We start from the raw sequence: 7,579 nt of genomic DNA, 5'->3' as shown, positions 1-7,579 counted from the left end.
AACCTTCCTTGAGGGTTGTAGCCTTCTAGGTCATTCTATTTTAAGCAATGATCTTTAGGCAGTGTGCATGAATGCATGTGCATTCCCCATTGTAATATTTACATATACTACTGCAGAGTATTATCTCATTGTGGGTAGGTTTCCACTATGGTTTTTCCCTTGACCAGGTTTTCCACATCAAAAATATTGGTGTTATGTGTGTTGCTATTATTGTCATTTTCTTTCTTTTTGTTGTAGTTGATCAGATTTGAGATAGTGCTTAAATTGTTTAATCCAGTCAAAACTAATTCACCCCCCCAACCCCCCCGTGTTAGTTTTCCTCCCTTATTGTTGCCGACAAGTGGTATTAGAGATAGATCCTCTGGAAGAAGCTTGACCACTTGAGGAGGTCTGGGATGGAAATCTATGTCTTCAAGAAGGAGAGTCCGAGATTTGGTGGAAATAATTATATTGTATGGAAGGATAGGATGGAAGTTCATCAAAAGTGTATTGGAGAATATTATTGTAAGATTACAAAGAATGTCTATAATGTTCCTTAGAATGGATTGGTTACTGCTACTGAAATCAAGGATGCTAAACATAACATTAGAGCTAAGGAAGCATTGATGAGTGCTTTGACCAATTCAAAGATGACTCATGTGATGGGACTTCAAACCGCACATGAGATCTGTAAAAAGTTAGAGACTTTGTATGAAGGATATGCACAAGTTAAAGTTGCTAAGTTGCAAAGCCTAAAATGAAAGTATGAGACATTGAAGATTAGAGAAGATGAGAACATAACATCCTTTATGGCTAAATGAACTTGTTATGAACATCAGATGTGCCGATGTAACTCTTGAGGAAGATGAGATTGGTGCTAATGTGTTGAGATCGTTGCCTCTTGCTTACAGAGCTAAAATTGTTTCTATTGATGAGATCCAAAGTGTGACTACTATGATAAGAGATGTGTTGTTTGGTACGCTAGTTGCATTTGAGTTGAGAGAATTTGGAGAATCACATGGTAAATGTGACACTACATTTAAAGCCTCTATGTCCGGGAAGCTTAAGTATGATCCAGGAGAGAGTTCATCTAGGGTTTCAAAATATGAAAGAGAAATGAGAGAGATGGTAGAATAGGAAAAAGAGTTGGATGAGTTCGAAGCACGTATTGCTTGGAGATTTCCTAAAGGAGAAGGTAAGTATGATGGAAAGTTACCTTCGACATGTTTCTCTTGTAATAAGATAGGAAATTTTTCTTCTAGGTGTCGTGAAAGATTGTCTAGGTATGATAATCATGAAAGACATGATAGATTTGATAAGCATGATAGATATGAGAAGCATGATAAGTATGATAAGTCCTATAAGCCTAACCTGAAGTAAGAATATCAGAAAATATGTTATTATGTTGCTCATGAAGGTCTGATATATGAGAAATCTGAGAATAGGAATTCAAAAGATGAATTTATATTTATTTCTATCAAGGATTATGATTCGGCACCAGTGAATCCAATAAGTTGCATTATTGAGGAGAAATATTTGGATACTAAGATTGAAGGGAAAGATGAATGGGTAATTGAAAGTGCTTCTTCACATCGTATGATAGGTGATAACAATTTTTTGTGAATATGGAGAGGTATGATGGTGGCATAGTAAGGTTTGGTGATGATAAAGCTTGTGTGATTCATGGTAGAGGTTCTATATCTCTTGATGGTAAGAATAATACTCATGATGTCTTATTTGTTGAAGGTATGATGCATAATCTTTTGAGTGTTGGACAGATGGTTGATAAGGGATATGACTTTCAATTCAAGAGAGGTAAATGTAAGATTTTGAATGCCTTCAGTATAGAGATTGCAATAGGGACTAAGACAAAAGGTAATATCTTTCACTTGAATGTCGATGACAAAAGTTGTTTGATTTCTCAGATAGATGAAATTTGGTTGTGACATAGGAAGATGTGTCATGTTAATTTTGATTGCATGATAAGGATAACTTCTACTCAAGTTGTTAGAGTTTTACCTAAGATTGTAAAACCTTCTAATCTAGTATGTAAATAATGGCAATTGGGAAAGAAAACAAGAACTTTATTTAAGAGTAAGATGTATGTACATCTAATGGGTTATTAGATCGTGTGCATACTAACTTGTGTGGTCCTACAAGAGTGAGAAGCATGCAGGGTGATAGGTGTTTAATGTTGTTGATTGATTACTACTTTAGAGTGATGCGGGTGACTTTTCTAAGGGAGAAATCAAAAGTACTACAAAAATTGAAGATATTCAAAGATAAGGTGGAGACTGAGACAAGATTGAAGCTGAAGTGTCTGAGATCTGAAAGAGTAGGAGAATTCACATTTGGTGAGTTTGATTCATTTTGTGAGGAATATAATTAGAAGACAATTATCTGCTCCTACAACCCCTTAGCAAAATGGAGTTGTTGAAAGGAAGAACAAAACTATTTTGGATGCTTCTAGAACTATGTTTATTAAAGGAAATGTTGCACAGACCTTTTGGAGAGAAGTTGTTAGCACTATTGTTTACACATTCAACTAGATGCATATAAAGGGTGATTCTATTAAGACTCCTTATGAGATATGGTTTGGTCACGTTCCTACAGTTAGATATTTTAGAGTTTTTTGAAGCAAATGTTATATCAAAAGAGATGAGGATATAGGGAAGTTTGATGCAAGATGTGACAAAGGAATCTTCTTGGGATATTCTACTAAGAGAAAGGTCTACCGGTGTTACAATAAGAGATTGAAGAAGATAGTGGAAAGTGCAAATGTGAAGGTTGATGAATGTCATGGGAAGAAGATCAAAGCATGTGGATAGGAGATTGATGATCAAGATATTGTTTCTAAGTCCGCATAGACTGAGATCCTGAAGTAGAATGCTCTAGTAGAGACAATTACTCCGAATATTGTTGTTGGTGGTGAATAATTTCAAGAGACTAAGAGTCAAAAAAATCAGAAGACTTCGAGGTATGTGAAGTTGAATCATTTAGAGAATCAGATTATTGGTGATAAAAATAAAGGTGTGATGACTACGAGAAGGATTGTTGCTGAAGAGGTATGCCTTACTTCCAAGATTAAACCTAAAGATGTTGCTGAAGCATGTAAGGATGAGAACTGGATAAAAGCTATGGAGGAAGAGTTGAATCAGATTGAGAAGAATAACACATAGGAGCTTGTTCTAAGACCTAAAGACAAGAATGTAATTGGTACTAAATGGGTATTCCAGAATAAACTAAATGAAGCTGGTGAAGTGGTAAGAAACAAATAAATATTGGTATGTACAGGATGCTCTCAGATGGAAGGTATTGATTATGAGGAGACTTTTGCTCCAGTAGCTAGGATTGAAGCTATTAGATTGCTACTTGCATATGCTGCTTACAAAATTTTCAAGGTTTATCAAATGGATGTCAAGTTAGCCTTTTTGAATGGAGATTTGCAAGAGGAAGTCCACATTGAGCAACCAGAAGGATTTTCATTATCAGATGAAGGAGACATGGTATGTAGATTGAAGAAAGCATTGTATGGACTGAAGAAAACCCCTAGAGCCTAGTATGTTATATTAGACAAGTATTTGATGAAGTTAGGATTTTGTAAAGGTACTATTGATAGTAACTTATACTTTAAGGTTAATAAAGATAAAATTTTGATTGTTGAAGTGTTTGTGGATGACATTAATTTTGGAGGAGATGACAATTTGAGTATGAAGTTTTTTGATGATATGCAAAAGGAATTTGAGATGTCTATGGTAGGTGAGATGAAATTCTTCTTAGGATTGTAGATTACTGAGATTGGTAAAGGCATTTTCATTTCTCAATCTAAGTATGCGAAGGAATTGTTGAAGAAATCTGGGTTAGCTGAACCTGTTGGAACTCTTATGGTGACTGGATGCAAATTGTCTAAGAAAGATGAATCTAAGAAAGTTAATCAAACCTTATACAGATCTATGGTTGGTGGACTAATGTATCTAAATCACTATAGACTGGATATTATGTATGTTGTTTATCCTTGTGCCAGATTTTAAGTTGATCCTAAAGATAGTCATGTCACTGCTTTGAAGAAGATTTTTCAGATATTTGAAGGGAACTGTTGATTACGGGTTGTGGTATCTGAAGAATTATGATTTCATGTTATGTGCTTATACTAATGTTGATTGGGTAGGTGATGTAGATGACAAGAAGAGCACTATCAATGGAGCTTTCTTTTTGGGGAAGAAGTTAGTTTCATGACAAGTAAGAAACAAGATGCTGTATCTCTATCTACTATTGAAGTTGAATACATTGTTTCCCCTAGTAATTGTACTCAGGTAGTTTGGATGAAGCAAATGTTGAAAGACATTAGGGTTGTGTATGATGAGCCTATTGTTATTTATTGTGACAATTCAAGTGCTATTACTATTTCCAAGATTTTGGTATTGCACTCTAAAACAAAGCAAATATCAATTATCATTTCTTGAGGGAGAAGGTCAGTGATGAGGAAGTTAAATTGGAGTATGTATCTACAAAGGATTAGATTGTAGATATATTTACTAAGCCTTTGCCCATAGATAAATTTGTCCATTTGAGAGACAAGTTAGGGGTCTTTGCCCCTCCTAATGAGAACTAGGTGCATGGAGATGCATCAATCCGGTGGACTTCACCATCTTGACTTCTTATTCGAGTTGGTGCTGCTACTCAATTGGGGTAGTTAATGTGTTGTTTAGATCTATGAGTTTATCTTAAGTGTGAGAAATTATCTTGTAATGGGGAGAGAAGCTTGATCTGTTTATGTCTTTTGCATTGATATCAAAGGAGGAGAGAAGCATGTGAAAAATTGCCTTACCTTTGGAGCTTTGTGTGCATGATCTTAGGGGGATTTTGTTGGAGTTTGCTAGTGTTGATTTATTCCTTTGCATTGATTATTTTTCACATTTATATGTTTGCATCAATGCTAAAGGGGGAGATTGTTGGACATTGTTGCTGCTAGGATATGTTGTTGTAATTGATGTCAACATACTCCTGTGTTTTGATGTTGCAAAGAGTTGTTTGGTGATTTGGTGATTGTAGTGAGTTTATCCAGTTGGTTTATCTATTTTCTATGTTGAATCAACTAGAGATACTTCATTCTTTTTTGATTCCATGATGCTATATGTTGTTTTGATCGAGTTGTGGATTCCGATAGGGAGATTGGTTTTATGTATTCAGTGTTACATTGTTCTGGTGTTTGATCTGTTGTTCTCTAGTATGATCATATCATGTGTTGCGGAATTGGAAGAGTGTTTGGGATGTTCACATGTATCTTCATTTCAGATGTTTCATGATTTTATGCTCCACAAGCTACCTTTCTTTTCCGAGTTGCTACTGTTAAGTGTTCTTGAGTGTTAGCGTGCTGATCAATAAAGATTTGATTAAGTGGTGTTGGTACATCTATTGTGGATGATTCTAACATTCTTGTTGGTGTTTTCTAATCAAGTCCTATTTGTTTTGGTGGTCCGCATTGATCATTGTGCATGTTCTTGATGATCTTATGGGTCTGGTGATATTCTTCATGTTATGCAATATTTTTGGTGGTCTAACGTGTTGTGGTTGATCTTGGCAAGATTTTCGGTGGTGGTGTGCATTTGTGAAGTTGATTTAGGTCTATGCTATGTTTTTTATGATATTTTATTAGTCTAGTGGTTGATTTATGCATTGTGTGGTATAATTTTGTAATTAGGTGTTAAGGGTTTAGCCAACCTTGTAGTCAAGGTTGATGATTTGTATAAATAGGTGTAATATTCATGTAATTTGGGTGTAGGTGTTGAGTCTATATTATCAGAGAGTGGTGTATGTGCAAACAAGTAAATCTATCTTTCAGTGTGGTGAATTGAGCATAGAGTGTTGTAGAGAAGACATATGAGCTTAACCAAAACTATCATCAAGCATCAGTAGATGCTATCTTTGTAATTCATCTTAACTGGGTTGTAGCTTGAATATCTTTGTAAGGTAGTGAACCTTCCCTGAGGGTTGTAGCCTTCTGGGTCATTGTATTTTGAGTAGTGAACTTTAGGCAGTGTGCCTTAATGCACATGCATTCCCCATTGTAATATTTACACATACTACTATAGAGTATTATCTTATTGTGGGTAGGTTCTCACTGTGGTTTTTTCCTTGACTGGGTTTTCCACGTCAAAAATATTGGTGCTATGTGTGTTGCCATTATTAATGTTTTATACACATAAAATTGGCTATGAGCAATTAAATAAATATTTTATATTTATTTAATGATTATTCTTCTATTAAATAATTAATTTGAAAATATTAATTTATTTAATTCATTAGTATTTAATATTCTTCTATTAATTAATTGAGTTTAAACACTTAATTCATTCATTCATTACCCCCTTTCTTCTAAGCCAAATAATTAAATATTTAATATTTAATTATCATCCCTTATCATATTTGTGCACTATTCACTATCTTATAGTTCCATTATTAAATAATTTCATAAATATTTAATTACCACTTTCCCACTCACCCTTCATCTCCACCTTTTCCAAGTCATCCATCATGTGGCTAATTTAAATCAAGAAAATCAAATAAAAATAAATCATTTATGAGCCACTTATCTCCAACTCCCATATTCATGAATAAAATGTGTATGTTCACATAATCTTTGAAACCTCCCTATTTTTGCTCCAACACTCCAATATTCTTGGAGGAGGTTTTTTCCACCTAACCCTAGTCCATCTCCACTTGTCCCCCTATCCCTAAATATTCTCCAACCAATCTTAGATTCTCTTGATCTTCCCCTCAGTCAAGGTGAGATGAGTGACACTTGTCTTCTCCTTCCCCCTTTCTCTCAACCTTCAGCCTCTTGCTCATAGCCATCCAAAAAAGCAAGATTTAATCATGATCTTTGATCTCTGCCACATAAGCTTATGCAGTCAAAAATTTATAAATAGAGAAGTTCTAGTGCATTTTGAGCCAAATGTCAAATAGTCTAAGTTAACTAGGACTCTTAATCTTTGCATCTATGGGTTCATTTGTCTAAGCATTTTAAAGTTTTTGAGAAAATTAGCATAAATCATTTTTTGTAGCATTTTAGCATATTATCACATAGCTTTTGCATATCATCTATCATTCCATTCCACACTTGCCATCTTGGAAGCTACCACTGCTTGTCTGAGAGAAACATCAATCTGCAACCAAGAACAATGCGGTTAGGACACAATGAGACATAATCCATTAAGGTATAATTTGTTTTATTTACTTTATTTCATGTTGTTTCAATGGTTGAAGCTTGAGTTTCTATAGTATTTATTTTCCATAATGGACTAACAAGTTGCAGATCAATTTTTGAGGTGAAAACTTAAGTCGACATAGTTGTTATCTTTCTTTTTTCTGTAGGTGATCAAATCTGATAGTGCTTAAATTATTTAATCCAATGAAAATTGATTCAACCCCCCTCTCAGCTTTCCTTCCTTACTCTTGCCAATAAACCCATGATTCAAGCCCACATTCTCTATTTTTGTTTTCTTTTTGCACGTGATCTGACAAAATAACACTATTTTTGATGCAGGGGCATCTAGAAATTCATCTGGTTGGTGCAGTTGACCATGGAGTTGCTGATTAA

The sequence above is a fragment of the Cryptomeria japonica genome, chromosome 8 (genome assembly GCF_030272615.1).
Source record: "Cryptomeria japonica chromosome 8, Sugi_1.0, whole genome shotgun sequence".
NCBI classification, from domain to species: Eukaryota; Viridiplantae; Streptophyta; class Pinopsida; order Cupressales; family Cupressaceae; genus Cryptomeria; species Cryptomeria japonica.
This window is presented reverse-complemented; position numbering follows the sequence as displayed.